Source organism: Lonchura striata, chromosome 4 (genome assembly GCF_050655825.1).
Source record: "Lonchura striata isolate lonStrDom1 chromosome 4, ASM5065582v1, whole genome shotgun sequence".
Classification (NCBI taxonomy): domain Eukaryota; kingdom Metazoa; phylum Chordata; class Aves; order Passeriformes; family Estrildidae; genus Lonchura; species Lonchura striata.
Window position 1 is genome coordinate 25,334,483 of NC_140706.1, and position 18,207 is coordinate 25,352,689.

General features: G+C 37.7%; 1 long non-coding RNA gene across 4 annotated transcripts in view; it reads left to right on the forward strand.

Moving 5' to 3' along the window:
* The window catches only part of LOC110484987 (uncharacterized), an 83,711-nt gene that overhangs the window by 52,248 nt on the left and 13,256 nt on the right, over positions 1-18,207 (forward strand). For 2 of the 4 annotated variants that reach the window (XR_014955090.1, XR_014955092.1), the window contains exon 4: positions 4,238-4,320. This is a non-coding gene — a long non-coding RNA (uncharacterized LOC110484987). Of the gene's footprint in view, positions 1-4,237; positions 4,321-5,375; positions 14,381-18,207 lie in introns of those variants that run through there. The other 2 variants (XR_014955091.1, XR_013339884.2) reach the window with 2 other exon arrangements.

The window sequence follows — 18,207 nt, forward strand, 5'->3', positions numbered from 1 at the left end:
GCTCCTGCTGTGCCCGGCGCCGCGCCCGGAGGATGCTCCGGCGGGAGCACGGAGCGAGCTTCCCGGCGGACCTCGCAGCCCGGGCGCAGCCTCCTCAGGGAGCGCCTCCTGCCCACTCGGGACAGAAAGGAATGGAGATGACTTCAGTAAAACGCCCCGACATGCTTGCAGTACGTTTACAACAGGTCAATAGCAGGAACTGAAATGCAGTTTACACTCGAGCTTACGTGGATCTTTACTGGTGTGCTATTCAGCGAATAGCAATGAGAGAAAGCAATGGTCAAAGTTCAGGGTACCGTTTGCACCAAATTAAACCACAAGTTTTAACTCGCAAGGGGTGAAACTTTGGTACAGCCCTCTACACAATTTGTCTAGTTTGCATGTTTAGAAGATGCAACTTATATTACATGAAAATCTGAATGTGTATTAAAAATAACTTTTCTCTAGCAAAGATGAGTCCTTCAGGAGTGTCTCAAAACTACTGCATCCTCCTTCTTTGCATTCAATGTGACTCTTTTATTGTCTGGACCAAATTTTTAAGTTCCTGTTTAGCCACTTTGTCTATTCAAATAATACTTTTTCCATTCACAGAATGCATCTTTAATCACAAATAACTTTTCCTCACACTTCACATACTGTCCCCAAAACCACATACCATTCCTTAATATCCCTTTTTCCTGTCTGGCCCTCCCTTTCATCATTTCTCATGCTCTTAGAGTGAAAATCTTCACATTAAAGCATCTCTTTGCCATCCCACGGGTTGGAAATTCACTTAGTTGGACAGGTTATCTAAACTGGCCTACTGATCTGGTGCCCTCTGAAGGATGTGTGAAATAGGAATGAATATGACTGAGTCTTGCTGCTGACATACCAATGGAGACACTGTGTTGGGGCTGCTTGGGAGGCATATTTTACTATTATATTTTACATATCTGCTCATAAACATATATTTTTAAGCAACAAAACTATTAAAGCAGATCATTAATATATTTTTTTTCACACAAAGGATAATATCCTGAGCAGATAAATGCAGTAAAAGAGGAAAATGTGCCTTCTTCAAAGCATTCAGATTAAGAATCTTGATTTTCATTGGTCATTTTCAATATTAAAAGGACTCTGAGCATTGACTTCAAGACCTTTAATTTCCTGCACCATCCTATATTCTTTTAGGAAGTAATTTTACAAAGAAAGAAAAATATTTTGCTATTCTTTTCAGTAGCCAACCTGTTATATATGCTTAAGGCTTCCCAAATTCTGGACCAATTAGCAGTATCTTGCACAGATATTGACTGAATTAAAATGCAAAGTCTGCAGTCTCAGTGTCCTGCATGCCTACAGCAGAAAGTGCTGTGAATGTCCAGGGCAGCTAAAACTACATTAAATTCTGGCTTCTTGTCATCAGTGTCATAGTATGCTTGTTAGGTGGCATGGTAAGTTGAGCTGGAAAGAGATGGCTACATTTGTGGAGCGATCTAACATTTTCATTTTGTAGTCAAGGTTGGGGAATATGTGTACTGGACAAGCTGGAAGTGCCTCAGCACATCACAGACCTCTCCTGGCAGGTTCAAGACCCCTTTTCTCTTTTACCGCTTTCCTCTGGTTTTTTTTTTTGGTTTTTTTTTTTTGGGGGGGGGGGGGGTTGTTTTGTTTTGGGTCTTATGTTTTTGGTTTTTTGTTTGTTTGGGGTTTTTGTTTTGTTTTGTTTTTTTGCCTTTTTTGTTGTTTTTGTTTTTGTTTTTTACCTCTTTCTTTCTTCCATCAGAAAGTTTTGTTGTTTGGAATTCACAAAGACAAACCTAGTTCACCATGGATTAAAGCCTTTATCATCCACCTGCTTTTATGGGCTCTTCTGACTTCACTGGTCACCCTCTCTGAGAATTCCTTTGGGGATTTTAAGCAAAATCATGTAGTTAACATCACACTGTCTTTAAATTTTAGCTAGTGACATCAGGCCTGTTTTCTTGAAGCTTTTTTGTGTTCCAGTTTTTTATTCAAAAGCCAAATATTCAGACTTACCACAGAAGTCTTTCCTTGTTTTTTTACACTGGCAGAATAACACTGAAGTATTCTTGCAGTCATCTCCAAGCATGTTTAGCTGAGCTTCAGGTTGGGGAGGACTTTCTGCCAAGATTAAAAGAGGCAAAGGAGAGTCATGAGATTAAGTGGAAAAGATTTCCTTAGAAGGGTGAAAACCAACAGTTTTCCTGTGAAGTTCTGATAACAGGGAGATAGCCCAGGGCTGCAATCAGAGGTAAAAAAACTCATGCTTGTTAATTTATTCTCCTTTTCTAAGCAGCAGAGATCACTGCAGAAAGGTATAACTGAGGAGACATGATTTGCTGAAGATAATTTGTGGTATGCAATTCTATTTCTACTTATCAAAAATGTGCAGAGGAGGGAAGTGACACCTACACTTGCAGCCAGAGGGTGGCCATAGATTTATTTCTGCTGCACTGGAAGCTGCATCCCCCTCTTCTGTCACGATTATTTGCACATCCAGTACCCAGTCAAAGTGCAGTCACATCCTTACTGTATGGCAGCCTCAGTCATGGGACTGTGGTGTGGGGGAGCAGGCAGAACAGCTAGCTCCTCTATTCATCCTTGCAGGTCATGGATGTTGTAGGATGCACATCTGGCACAATTCAAAAAGAAGCATTGCTTTACACACAGCAGGTATGTGATTGGTCACAGCGGGGAAACTGCTGCAGAGACCTGGAAAGCTGCCAGCAGAAAGGACCTTGGGCTGCTGGTTGACAGTGGCAAAGCAGGCGCCAGCATGGGCCAGCTAAGACAAGAAGGCCAATGGCACCCTGGCCTGTGTCAGCAACAGTGTGGCCAGCAGGACCAGGGCAGTGATTGTCCCCTGTGCTCAGCACTAGTGATGCTGCACCTCAAATCCCGTGTCCAGTTCTGGGCCTCACTGCAGTAAAGACATTGAGGGGCTGCAGCGGGTCCAGAGACGGGCAATGGAGCTGGTGAAGGCTCTGGAGCACAATTCCTGTGAGGAGTGGCTGAGGCAGCTGAGGGTGTTTAGCCTGGAGAAAAGGAGGCTCAGGGGAGTTATCACTCTCTGCAAGGGCTTGATAGGAGGTTGTAGCCAAGTGGGAGTCAGTCTCTTCTGCCGGGTAAAAAGTGACAGAAGAGCAAGCAGCCTCAAGTTGCTCCAAGGGAGGTTTAGACTGACTGTTAGGGAAAATTCCTTCCCAAAAGGAACAGGCTGGCCAGGGAAAAGGTTGAATCACTGTCCCTAGAAGTATTTAAAAGACACAGATGTGACACTCAGGGACATAGTTTTGTGGTGGACTTCACAGTGTTAGATTTACAGTTGGACTAGGTGACCTTGAAGGTCTTTTCCAACCATAGCAATTCTATAATTCTGTGAAATGAGAGCAGCTTCTGATTGACACTACAGTATTTTGGCTCTGTGACCCCTTCCTAGACACAAAGATAGCTAGTTCTTAGATAGACAGTTTTTAGATGCATACAGGCAATGGCAACAGAATCACACTGTAGAAGGCAGGAATTTTACTTTAAAGTACATCTGGCACATGGACCACATCTCAACTAATACTGGTTTGATGAGCATAATCTTTTAAAACTATCTATCATTCTTAACAGGTTATATAACTAAAGGAAAGGAGAGTAATGGCAATAAATAACACAATGCACAGTCTTCACTGAAAGCTAATCCACAAAGCAACATGCAGTCTATACCCTCCAGGAAAATATTTTCTGTCATGGAGAATCTTTTCTACAAGACTTAAGATGCCATTCTGCAAGCCAGTAAGAAGTTCTACTCTGTACTGCACACAATTAGGAACTGTTACATAGGTGAAACCCTATTTTGTCATGCTTTACAAATGGCCATCACTGAACTAGTCTTTTATTACTTAACCAATATAAAAATTACATTTCATTACCTAAAAAATTTATTCATACAGTGATCTCAAAGTAAAGGATGAATATTTTAGATGTTTGTATTAATCAGATCTCATAGCACGCAGACCAATTTCAGTATATTCCCCAGCAATGCTTCTGCAAACTGCATCTCACCTCAGGCTATTTAAGACAACAATTGTACCAGATTCCCACTGCTTGTTTCATCTTCTTGCAGGTGTTTGCAGTCTTGTAGTCATACATGACAATTTAAGGAGAGACTGCTGTAAGTGGAAGGGATGACCCTTCCCTGTGCCATTTTTACAAGGCTTATTCCCATCTCTTCATCTCCTTTCACCAGCAGAACAGTGAATGCTGTGACCAGAAATCAACTGGAGGGCAAGAAGCAGCACCTGCCACCTTCCACTGCTGCACACATTTAAGGTATTGTAGTCCCCTCACTAATTTACTGTGGGTCAGGCTGGTGATGCCTTCTGGTCTCTTGTTCTAATTCTGCTACCACAAACCATCTGTTTTCTGCAGAGATTTCAAATACTTTTCAAAGCTTTTAGAAATAAGAGATTTTATGTCTGAATAATATTCTGTGATCTTATTTTCAATATGCATTGTACCCTATGTTTGTTATCTAGGGGGTTTTACCTTTTTTTTTTTTTTTAATTCAGAACCATGGAAGCTGTTGGATCATGGCCAACTTTTCAATTATTTAACTTGGCTTTTCAATGGGAAGGGATAGCTTGAATTGTTAAACTAGTTCCTACTCTTTACTTTTTCTTGTTTGTTTTTTTGAAAAGAATAGGTTTAAGCATCATAGCAGGTTGGGTGATATATTTAATTTTTCATCAGTTTCTTGTCTGGTGACAGCATGTTAAATTTGCAGAGTGTTACATACTGGGCAGATATAAGAGCCTTTGTAAGTCAGCAAGCTTCATTCAGTCCTCACTTCAGAGAATTCCAAATAGCAATAGCATCACATCTTGTTTTCTTCATTCTTACTTAAGACTCTTTCTGCAACGTCAAAAATTTGTTTCTGCAAGGGAGCCAGAAAAAGAAGGATGCAATTGGAGGCAACAGACAGAAGCATCTTTCTCAGAAACATGGCAGAGTTGGTAGGAGAGAATTGAATTAGTCCTCAAAAATACTGAGAAGAATGGAAAACATTTGTGTTACCGTACTTGGGAAAGGCAGAAACAGTGAAACAGGATGGAGAGGAAAATGCCATTTGGATCTATGAGGAAGGAATGTGTGCTTTGTAACATTCTCTGAAGTAGCATGGAAAGGATGTATTTACCAGTTCCAAACAACCATGTGATACTTTTTGAAGGAAACAACTTTACTGTGCAGAGTGAGAGGAAATATGACAGTTTAGATGTCAAGGTGACAGTTTTCTTTTGCTTTATGGAATTCTCTTGACACTGTATAGAAATCCATTAGCTACCCTGCTTACTACTCTAATACCTACATTTCTCCATTCTGTTTAGTATTGCTGGTGAGACCTGCAGCATTTCTTATTCTGAAGGCCTTGAGATATTTCCAAGATGCAGTATTTCATTGTTAGTTTTTGTATCCTTTAAGAAGAAGAGTGCAGTGTCAATCCTGTTACCATTTTCTCATTGTGTGCCCAGTCAAGGTAAATGTAGTCATTATAAACTTATTTCCCTATAACTTTGCTCAGAATGCTAAGAAAGTCTTATCACTTTTTCTTTCTTTCTTTATCTTAGGATGAGGGCAAATGTAAAACTGCACAACTGACCTATGCAAGGCTTTTCAAAGACCAAGATGACAACAATTACCCTTGCTTGTTGTGGTCTTGTTGTGGGCCCACACAACTAGTTATCATAAAACTAGTTGTGTTAACCTGCAAAAATATAAGGTGGGGAGAGAGAGAAAGAGAAAGAGAGAGAGAGAGAGAGAGAGAAAGAGAGAGAGAAAGAAAAAGAAAGAAAAGGAAAGAAAAGGAAAGAGAGAAAGAAAAGGAAAGAGAGACAGGGAGGCAGGAAAGAAAGAGAGGAGAGAAGAGAAGAGAAGAGAAGAGAAGAGAAGAGAAGAGAAGAGAAGAGAAGAGAAGAGAAGAGAAGAGAAGAGAAGAGAAGAGAAGAGAAGAGAAGAGAAGAGAAGAGAAGAGAAGAGAAGAGAAGAGAAGAGAAGAGAAGAGAAGAGAAGAGAAGAGAGAAGAGAGAAAGAAGAGAGAAGAGAGAAGAGAGAAGAGAGAAGAGAAGAAAAAAGAAAATAAAAAAGAAAAGAAAGCTCAGTGACTTCACGTTACCCCCTCCTTGTCTGGAAACCATAGAAACCAAACTGAAAGTACAGCCAAGAAGTTCGTCATTTGGCTATCTCTGGCTGATCTCCATGGAAACATTTCACTTTTTGTTGAAAGGAAAGATTTTCAAATCAGACAAACGGCCACAGTCTGACAGGTTATGACATCTTTGGGAAGAATTAAAAGAACAAAAACAATGACAAATATTTCTGCTTTACATATTTGTATTACACTTCTAATTTATGCTATTCATGCCTATTCTATTTAATTACAATTGCAGCCTTTCTTTCAGTTTTGTTAGCAAATCAGACATTACATATTGGGAAAAAGGTAATGCTCTGCCAACAAACCAGGGTCTATTAATTCTAGTATCCATTTTAGCTAGTATTTGCTCTAGAATATATAGATCACCCAATATGGGTTTTTATGTGCTTTGCCTGGAAGACTGAATAGATGTGTTGAATGTGTCATAACAACTAGAACTTAGAGTTAAGAAAATGTTCAACACTGGCAAGTCACATGTCTCAGAGTTAGTCTTTCAGGAGCCCTACAGAGTCAGGAAGGTACTTCTGCCTGTTTCCCACCCCCTTACCTTTTGAATTGCAATTAAAAGAAGCACTGGATGTTCACAGAAAAAAACTGCTGGATAAAACAACTAATATGGCAGGTCCTTCCATAGGACTCAAGGCTTTTATTGATCTATGTAAGTCCTTGGGTGCTTAGAGTTCATATCTGTGAGGGTGCTTTTGTTGGAGGTGGAGAGGTGGAGTGACCTGAGGATCTTACAGAAGTTTCAGAGTATGGTCGGTACCCAGCTGCTCAGCCACATCAGCTGCAAGGCTGCTCAGGGCACAACAGAAGGAGAAGGTTCTAGAAGACTCCTCCTTTGCAACTCTATTTAGTTTTATGTAGGTACCATCTACACTGTATGTACTACCTACACTGCTAAGATGTGCCTAAGCAGTAGAGATATTCCGCTGAACTATGAATTCTGAAAATTAAGAAGTCTTGTTACAAAATGGCCCGAGCTACTAAAGCCCAATTCATTTGTCCTTAGGCAGTTCCAACTTACTGCTGCAACCATTCTACTCCTCAAAATTTTTATTTGCTTCTTTTACTGGTAGTGCACATAGCATAGGTGAGAAGAGGGTAAATATTTCTGCTAATTTAAATACACACAGAAGCTCCAATACCAGAAAGCACTTAGGCAACAGAGAAAGGAAAGAGGCTGATGCCATCTTAACTTAAACAGAAAAAAGAAGATAATCCACAGTTACCCTAACACTATTAAAGAATTATTCTGTTTATCATTGTATACAGCTCAACAAACTACAATGCATACGGGATATGACTTACAGTCTTAGAGAAGCCTCTAGATATCTCTGATTCATTGTGCAATGACTATTATTTTCACTATCAGATTATTGCATTATGACTTAGCTAATGCCTCATGGTGGCAGTTTATTACAGTGCTCCCAGCTGCAGCCTACCTGCTAAGAAATAGTGACAACAGAAATTCATGTAACAGAAATACTACCAGCAATGAAAAGACATCATCTGACTTCAGCTGAAGACAAACTGTCACTGAACAAAAGAGAGAAAATATGCTGATGCTTCCTAAAATTTGAAAGACTATCAAAATGCTGCAATGAATTATAGAGACAGAAGTAAACAGAGCAGGAAACTCAAGGAAGTAATGAAAGAACATTCACAAAGAGAAAGTGACAGGGAAAATATGGCTCTGCAGTATGTTTTATCAAATATTCAAAGTAAAATAATAGTCCAAAGACAAGAGCAAGAAAAAAGGTCACATCTATCCAGTTAGAAGGTACTTTACTAACATACAGATGAAAAAGATGACACTGTTTGGTTCAGAATATTCAAATCTGCTTAAGTATTCTAAATATTTTGACCACATCTGGTTTCTCTGTGCAGTTCAACAGTTAGAATATTAGTCAGAAGATGCCCTTTGTATTAATACCCCTTTAATAACAGAATATAATAAAACAGCAAACTGTACAGGATTTAGGTTAGGTTTGATTAATGATCTTAAAGTTTTCTTCTAACCTAAATGATTTTATTATAAAGTTGGTTAACAGTAATATAGTTATTGCTTTCACTGCCCATAATTATGGTATGGATATGTCAGCTCTGTAGAGTTACAGACTTGATCTGTAAACATATGGGAAGGCAGGATGTATATTTTAACTGCACAGGTATGTGCAGACTGACATTTTTCTTCTTGATTCCACTGAAGTTTGGGTGACATTTTTAATCAATTATTGAAATTCAAAATCAATCTTGAGAATTTTTTTTTAATTATTAATTTTTGGGGGCGTAAAAGTACTTTCTATTTGTTCTTATGGGATTAGCTGCCCAAACACAAGAAGAAAGTCTATTGACCTGGTAATTAAGTACCCAACAACATCAATCTAAAAGCTGTCTTTGTTTCCTGGTGCATATATAGAAAAAAGGAGCTGTAGGCAAGGCATCCAAATTGTCCTGCTCAGCACTGCTGCTTCCCACAGAGTATCAGTTTCAAAAAATCCATGGATAACCTGGAGAGAACCTAGAGGAAGACAAGAAAAATAATCAGGGGGTTACAAAATATCTTATATGGAATTTAAAAAAAAACTGAATTAATTGCAACTACTTAGTTTGAAGAGAAAAAAGCTAGATGGAGACTGAGCATCCTTCTGATATGCAAAATCATCTAGTAGGGAGAGTAGATCAATCTGTTTCTGTGCCCATTGCAGGAAGGTTAAGCAACAACACACTTATACTGCACCTGGGGGATTTGGTCTAGAGACCAAGAGAGATGGGTTTCTAGCCCTTAACATTGTGATAGTTTTCCTAAGGTAGTCTTCCTGGAAATAGAGAAATCTCCATCACTAGCAGTTTTTGAGACCACATCACGCAAACATCTGTCAGGAACTATTTATGTATAATTGGTACTTCTTGGGCCAGAAGAACTTGATATATCAGAGTTTCCTTGCTTTACTCTGGAGACCAGAGCAACAGGCCCCTTCCATGGCAACTGAGGCACAGGGCAACCTCCCATTCCTGGTAAGCCAAATGGGACCTCATCATTTAATTGTAAAGCACTGGCCAAGTTATTTCAGCTGTGCCAGACTAGACCCAGGCCCTTAGGCTTTGTTTCCTATAAGTTACCTTTCTGTAGGAAAAAGAAAGGGTATAACAGCATCTCCCCATCCCCCTCTGCCAGGCCTTTCCCTCCAGTGCTTCAGAAGTCTGCACAAGCTCCCAAGACACTGCCAGCCTTTGAAGGCAGTAAATCTTTCAGCAATAAAAAGCCAGGCAATAGTGAGATAGGGCAACCAATGCATAAAGCACCCTTCAAATGTGCATCACTACAAGGTAGTTTTAGACTAGAATTTCCTGGGTTTCTATATTTATTAATTACACTGCTATTGTTCTTGCCTCAATCAAAACTATTTTGTGGCTACTAAGATCACCCTAGCATGAAGAGCTTCTTCTTGTCTTTCAAACAAAATTATGAAATTTTCCCCTTGACTTTTCTTGCTGCAGCTTGTAATAGAACTGCATCTGGAAACACTGTACCATATTCTTACACTACTTTTACAGCAGGAACTGCTAAGTACTTTGGCTTGCTTACAAATTCCTCAATTCACTGAGATATAATTGTGCTGTGATTCATGTCTTTGCTAAATCTATGCAAGTCGTGGGCATGATTATTAAGATCACATTAAACCCTAGAACTAAAGAGATTAGCAAAGAATTTTTTATTCCTGGACATTGGCACTTAGGAGATAAACTGCACTGTCAAAATGTTTAAGGAAAACAAAGCACAATTATGACAGAAATGGTTTTATTTTCTATTTTGAAAGAGTTCAGGAATTGTTATATGCCAAAATATAGCATAATTTGAGCATTTGTTTATCCTTGGAACAGCACAAGCACAGCATAAAACAACCTTAAGTGTTCAATTCAGGTCCCTTAGTATTATTTCTTAATTTCAATAGAATTTCACACTCAGAATGTTTTAATTCTCTGTAGTGACATACAGTAGCATAAATAGGCCACTGTATGTCACCTTGTAATTGCTGTGAAGACTATATTACCTTTTCGAACTGCAACCATTGGGCCACAAATGGCCTCATTGATTTAATTTCAAATTTAAATTTTGCTTCGCTTCAAATTTAAACTACTGACTTTTCATATGAGTTTTTCTGCTGACTGGTATCTCTTCCCAGCACAGGTATGCATCATCTATGTTCAAATGATCATTCAAAGCACAACACTAAAAATCATGGCCTCTTTATTTCTAGGCAGATTTTTTTCCATATCCTCTAAATGTTTCACTCAGCAGATTCTTTTTTTTTTTTTCAAAGAGAGAAAGGGGCAAAGTAGGAAACTGCCAGCCAGGGTAGAGGGATGAACTAAATCAGCAACAACACGTCACTGACTTTACAAAACTCTAAAGTGTATTAAAGACTAACAGGAATTATAGGGTAGCTGCAGAAAATTGTCACTGCAGCTTCTCAGGAATTTCTCATGTAAATTTCCAGAGGAATTCCATAGGAGAAGGGAAGTCCAGCAAGAAATAACAGCCTTAACTTTTTTAATGCAAATTTGATAATGAAGAAGTCTTGCCAGGCCAGTTAACAGTGGCAGAGATCATCTTCTTAAATAGTTTTAAATTATTTTTTACACATCCTTTCTCAGCAAGATCATTGCAGAGAGCTGTGCTAAAAAAAATGTGGGTAGGGATGTATTATGCTATATGCATCATTCATCACTAAGAATTTCTGTATGATGATACAAGTAATCTAAGCTAAACACAGAGATTCTGATGTATTTATCATCATTTATTTTGTCATATGTATAAAACAAATAGATTAATAAAAATCTTTATTTCTGAGTCCATTCAGGAAAATTGCCTTATTAATAGTGCCTTGAGGTTTATAATAAATGCTATGTTATTCTTACATCTTTTACAAGTAAACCTGTTACTTACAAAATAAATAATTAAAAGCTCATCAGTGTCTCTAGTCACTATTCGCTCATATCTAAGAGCTTTCTCGTGGCAATTGATTGTCTTGGTAGCTATACACTAGAATATTTTCAGATAAAATGTACTTAAATGCTTTCCATAAAGAACAAAGGAGATGAAAATACATTTCTGTTGGTTTTGTCAGAAAATTGTAACATCAAGACCACACAGATTTTCACTGTCTGATAATAGATCAAGGCTCACTCCTACTAAGGCAAAATATTGTATTCAGATGTTCAGCATACTGAACACACACACATACACGAGAGAGACTTGCAGAGATTTTGGAGCTACCTTGTGCAGGAATAGCATTCACTTGAGAGAAGCTCTGAGATAAGAGGACTGGCTCCGCACACCAAAGCAAATGGCAGGAGAAGTCTGCAGATGGGAGCAGAGTGCTTTCAGAGTGCCCAGCCTGGGCAGATGGATATCATCACCACCCTCGATGGATGGCAGGAGGGAAGCACGCCCACAGTGGTCCATGGGCCTGGGGGCAGGTGCTGGGCTCATGCCTGGCCAGGGCAGAGCAGGAGGCACAGGGACTGGTATTAAGCAGTTGTTGTCATTGTTAAGGATAGGGGACATGGCACCACAAGTAGGCTGCTGACACAGCAAGCCTAAAAATCACCCCAGTGTTTTTTTCAGTCAGAGCTCACTGCTGAAGCATCCTTGCTTTCACAAAGCCTGAGTGAACATTCACTCATCTCTATAGCTCATCTCTATAGCTCACTGCTGGCAATACCAACAAGCCTAAGGTCCACAGCTTCATTAGTCAACATATTACTGAGATTAATTTCATCATATAGCCATGGTATAACTCAAGTACATCACCTAACAATCAAAGTAAGAATTGCTAGAATATAATTTCTTGATTAGCTTTCATAAGACATCAAAAAGACAAACGTAAGCAAAAGTTTCAACCTGAGTAGTCTGTAGTTATCAAAAACCTGCTGTATTAAGAGAGGAACAGCTCCCAACTTAAACCTGTTTTTAAGCTAAAACATATTAAGTAAAGATTTAAAGCAATGCACAGTACTAACCTGCATAATTATTTGCTGGTCAGATTGCAACAGGAGAAATCATAAGCTACTGGGAAGCAGGTAAAGTCCAAGTCATTAATAGATTAGCAGTGAAGGATGACTTTATTTTGATCAGAGACAGATAAGCATAATTAAAAGCTATCCTTTTTTTTCCCCTAGTCAGTTTGCCCATTCCAAGCTTCAGCCTTGCTCATGATGATAATGGCTGTTAAGTTTTGCAACTGAAAACATCCAGAAGACTTTCATGACTCTTATTTCAAAAATATTAACGTCAAAGAGTAGTTGACACAACAGATAACAAGCAATTTCTTGCTTCATTTATCACAATTTTCTTGTTAGCTACAGGGCTCTTTTTAATTACAGTTCAAGCATTGATTCAGTGACTTACTTTCTTGCTTCTGACAAGTTTGTAATTGTTAGTGTCCTACTTGATCCAGTGCAATCATTAGCAAAAGAGTGCAGCACTGAATCTGACATCATCATCTAATATCTACCCAGAGAAACACCACGAAGAAGATTTATCGATGGGCTTTTTTTTTTAAAATAATGACTGTAACACAGAGACAGACTAATTCATTTTCTGAGAGAATAGTTCATTAAGCTGTCATTAACAAATACACATTTCTCAGGTCCTATGATTGTTGCAGTACTAGACAGTATCCATATGCAAAAGAGAAAATTAATGATGCTTTCTAGATAATCTTTTTAAGGCCATCTAGACCTATTGCTTGTATAAGGAAGTGGAATACAGAACATGTCAAAACAAGAACTGCGAGCACCATTTAACCACTGTTTTTTAGTATTGCTGGTTATTTAGCATTTTGGTAGGACATTTACTTTCCTCAAGTAAATAACAGTAAAGTTCTGAAGCACTAATATATTAATTTCTCTTCTACTGGAAATACTTGCCACTCCTGCCATGGCTCACTGTGTGTGCCATGCTTTAAATCAGATAAGAATAAGCCATTTGCTAGTCTAACAAACACAAATGAAGGCCATATGAATGCATGGTAGGTGAATGTTTAAGAGCTGTGGAAGCAGAAATCTGTTGTGAGAAGATGTTTCCACCAGGTGTGGATGCAGCAGGTGTAGTCTAGTCATAGGCATCAGTTGTAGGTAGGGTTTGCAGCTATAGATGATGGGAATATAAATGATGTGCTTCATCACTGCATTACTGACCACACTTACTTTGAAAGTTTACAAGTTATGACTGTGATTATGAAGTTGTGATTAGGAAGTATTATCCTCTATTATCACTTTAAATGGGGGTATTACTATGAATTTAAGTGATTTAGTTAAACAGATTTAACCTGTACTAGGGTGCAATTATATAAAGAAAAATTGTGACCATTTTAGTAGAATTCAGGGGAATTAAATAGGATTGATATGTCTGTATTTCCATAGAAAAAGAGGATTCTGAGCCAGCTGTAAGCAAAGGAATGAAATAAACTTAGTTTGAATGCAATTCATACTTCCTATAATATGCCATGACAGTGTACACAAAGGTAAGAGACTACAGCACTCGCAGGTATCCAAGGGACCTCCTGGCTTTCTTTAACACATACATTTCCACTTAAAAGCATCAGATAATTTAAAATAGGTATTTATGTAAAATTCCACTAAAACATGTTTAACATTTATCTGAACAAGTTCACTTATCCCTCCATACAAATTCTTACAAGTTGGGAGGGTTTTTTTGCAATTTAAGTATTTAATCTGTAAAATTATTTACTTTTAATACACACATATATTATTTTTTGCAAACTATAACTATTGTACTACTCATTCCTGTTGAAAAAGTTCACTGTTACATGCCTTAAAGCTTAGGCTGATTTTGTGTTGCTGATATTGCCAGGAACCCTACCTGGAAAAACAGCATTTGGAAGCATCTTGGAATGCAGGACCTGACTTTACTTTAGCCTTTGAATATTTTATGCTCAAATATCTTTATTACCTAATTTATAAACATTTGAAACAGAGTATGGTAGGGCTAATGTTAAGACATAATGTTACTGTGCACTGTCATTCATCTGTTACTATCTGAAAGGCTACAATGATTCACATTGAACTGTTGCATAGGTTTTGCATTTTTATTTAATATTATTAAATGTTTTAAAATAATAAATAAACATTCTAGGTTTTTCTTCTACCCATCATGACTATTTTCTATTAGTACATTTCTTACAGCATAAAAATTTTAATGTTAATAAAGCTAATCTCGAACATAAAGGAATGTTGCTTTTCATACTATATTTTATATAGATTTTTGTCATCTTCCAGTTGTTCACTCCATTTATAGTTTACCTTGTTACATGATATTTTACTATTTTTCCACTTTGTCTTCCACTTTGTTATAAAGGTATATTTATAAAAAATATATATAAAAAATAAAATATATAAAAAATATGTAAAATATATATAAATATTTTTTTCAGAGTATATGCAGGTAAACAGTACATATGCTTCTACTTTGGTTAGGGCAACATTTACTGCTACTCAGTTAAAAATGGTGCATCTCTGAATTTTGCTGTATATTTTCAAATTTTCTGTCATTTCTGCAGCCTCATAGCCTGCACCCTCAGAAGTTACACTACTAAACTTCAAGAGCATATTTCAATAAACCTCTGCCACCTTTACAGTGCCTCACATGAAACTTCTTCATTTTATTTTCTCCTCTAAAATAGGCCCATCCCAGTTCTGAGTCTTCATATTTTCTATTTAAAGTCAATTTTTGTTCCGTTTTAGCCTTTCTTCAGACATGAATGTGTTCTGTGCTCCTAGTATATTCTGATTTCATGCTGTGCAATCCATATTTCTCAAGGGTCCCTGTGACACTGTTTCATTGATACTAGCAGTTGTTCACTGTTATGCCAATCTAGGCTGAACATTTCCATGACTCCAGAAAAAAAGTTACCAGAAAATCACTCTGGATTACACCTTGCCCAGAAGTTACTAGTTTAATACAAAAAGATAGACATGGAGAACAAACCATTTCTGAGCAGGAAAACTCATTAAATCTATTTTCTGTGTATGGAGAAAGAAGCAGGAAAAGTTATATTATGATCTTTAAGTCTAATTACATTGTGGAATACAGACAATAAAACTAGGTTTGAAATTCATCAGATTTTCATCTTTAATGGAAAAAAATAGTGTAATTCAGCTCTAGAATGTAACTAAATGCCAGGCTCAACTAGCTGATGCTATAGCTTTGCTCCAAGCATTCATTTTGACTCCTCTGCTTCCCTGTTTCAGAGATTGAAGCTGCACAAATATAAAACAGTTTTTGACATCAGGTGGGATATGCACTTGATGTCAAAAAGACCTGCCACAATATTGTAGAGAAAAAGTATTTCACCCTACTGCTTCATATGCAAAGACAAAAACACATTCTAGGTGTTTACTTGTCAATTGGCTGATCTGAAAGGGGAAGAAATTAATAAGAAAATTCATGCAGAATGAAAAATAAAATATCAATAATTACAAAAAGTATTGCAGAAATTAAGGAATGCCTGTTCTGTGTTCTGAAATATCCCAGAAAGTATTATTCCATTTCAAAGGTAAAAGAGAAAAATTTGTACCTGCTAGTACATCATGGTACATTTGAAAATACCACTGCACATAAAAAAATGATAAAATCTTTAAAGCTCTCCGAAGATGCTCAGGCTGACATCCTGTGCTTCAAATATAAGAGAAACATGCAATGGGTTTGTAAGTTTTTTTTAAATTTTGACAGGTTTAAAATTAACTGTATTCTAAACAACAAATTAGAACTGTGTCACAAATTCCTTTTTTCTATGTTACTGGAAGCAAGAACCTAAGGCAATGCATCTCAAGAGCTTCTTTGGTTGTTTCTGACATACTCTGACAAGAAGTAATTACAGGCCACATACACTCTTTCACAACCTTTTCTGAAGTAGCTTTTAAAGACAGATAATACAGGGCTCCTTGTTTTTCACCTGTCAGCACCCTCCTGCTCAGAGCTGCTGCTGTTTCTTGCACACCTAGGCAAGAACCATCTCTGGGGAAGAAGTTATGCAATGTGACCAGGAGGAGACTCTAGGAAACCAAAAGCATCTTAGTCTAAACCTAACAGAGCCTTGGTGATGAGGCAGATTTCACACATACAGGTTTTTCTCTGTGATAACTGTATCAGTTATTTACTATGGTCTGCCAATGTTTGGATATGCTGAACATTCTGGATAACTCAGAAACTTCAGCCTCCACATGCTCCCAGATCAGGAGTCACGCAAGAAGAGCAAAGTGAGTGTCCCGGGAGTCACTGTGGCCAGTGCTTGCTGTGAGGGCCAGGATAACTCACTGCATGGCCCTCTAGCTACAAAAGGTGAGTTGCAACCCATGCCCAGGAACTGTGTCAGGAAGGTCCTGGACATGAAAAGTCTGATTTTTCTTCAAGAAAGAAGGAAATCTGTACTTTATTGGAAACATAAGAAATTTCAGTGACACTCACACTTCAGTGAAATTCTGTCTTGGTATTGAGGCTAATAGAGATATTTCACTGAGGTGAAAGGAATTTTTTTCACTGTAAAAAATAAAGGCAGGCATAAAACATGCAGGAGCTTGTTTGAGAACAGTAAAAAATTAACACTTCTCAGTTAACCAGTCTAAAAGTTAAAAAACAGCCATCAGAATAGGTCTCGTAATCCATAAAACCCCCCACATTTCAGTCACTCAAAGTATACTCATGATTGCAACACTAGGAGGCTGGACTTACACTCCTCTGTTGTAAAAATAAATAGTTTAGAAATGTATTTGACTGTCTTTGGCATTTCAGTTGCTATAGTACTCCCTCACATGAGCAAAAACTTTCTTGGTAGGCTTTGATTTAAATTTGGTCCCTCTAATGCTCATAGAACTATTACTGCTAAGTGGTTTCATTATCAGAAATAAATGGAAGGACTTGCTATTTGGCAATATCAGTTTCAAACCAAAGCAAGATGTTCAGTTCTGCTGACTGGAAGCTCTTAGAATTTCTAGCTAAAAGTCCATAAAATACAGGATTTGGAAATAGCTGCTAAGGCATTAGGTTTAACTCATATTTGCCCTTTAATTTTAGTACAGAACAGGATATTTTGGCCAGATAGAGGAGGATGAACATTGTAAACCTTGCCACAATCTCCTTTGAAGGGAGAACATTTGCCAGCAATTTGCCTTTTTCAAATTTATGCTTGATCATATCAGTGGGCTAAATGTTAGTCATTTTATTCCAAGTAGGTGAGCAGTATCATGCATTAATGCAGTTAGGTGCAGAGTGCAATGAAATGGGCTAATGGCTTGTCAGCTTGAGAGAGATCAGAAACATGCTTTGATATCAGCAGCAGGATTTCTGAGACATACTTCATTAACTCAAATTTTAAATGTTAATAGTATTTTATTAGAAAAAAGCAGTTGAAATTAAACATGTAATAGCTCAGAGCATAGAAATATATGCACAGATGCAATTATTCTTAAATGATGACATGGTTCCTGAATAATTATGGCATTTCTTTTCCCTTAGTCAGCAAGAAAAAATATTGCAAATACCACTGATAGGTATTTATACTAATGGTTTTATCCATCTGTTTAGCTAATCATAAGGAAACTCAGTTTCCCTGAGTCTGTGTACATGTGAGAATATAAAAATACATGTATATGTATATGTATATATACATATTTGAAAAGCATTTATTATGTGACTCTTCAGTGGGAGGAATGGCTGTACAAGCTAGTAACAATAGCTTGAAATCTTTGTTGTAACCATGTGGGTTACAATGAGGTGGGTAGAGGATCTTATATGCAGCAGTTACTATAGTTACAGTGTGTCTCTCTCTCTGTCTCTTTAATGAGGAACTAATCACTGTTCTCTGACCAAGGCATCCATATTTTGCTCATTTTTCTCTTCACCCACACCAGGCAGCATTTCTTCCCCAGGGGAAGGCAGATATAGCAGTATTAACCCTTAGGGTCAAAAGACTCCTTAA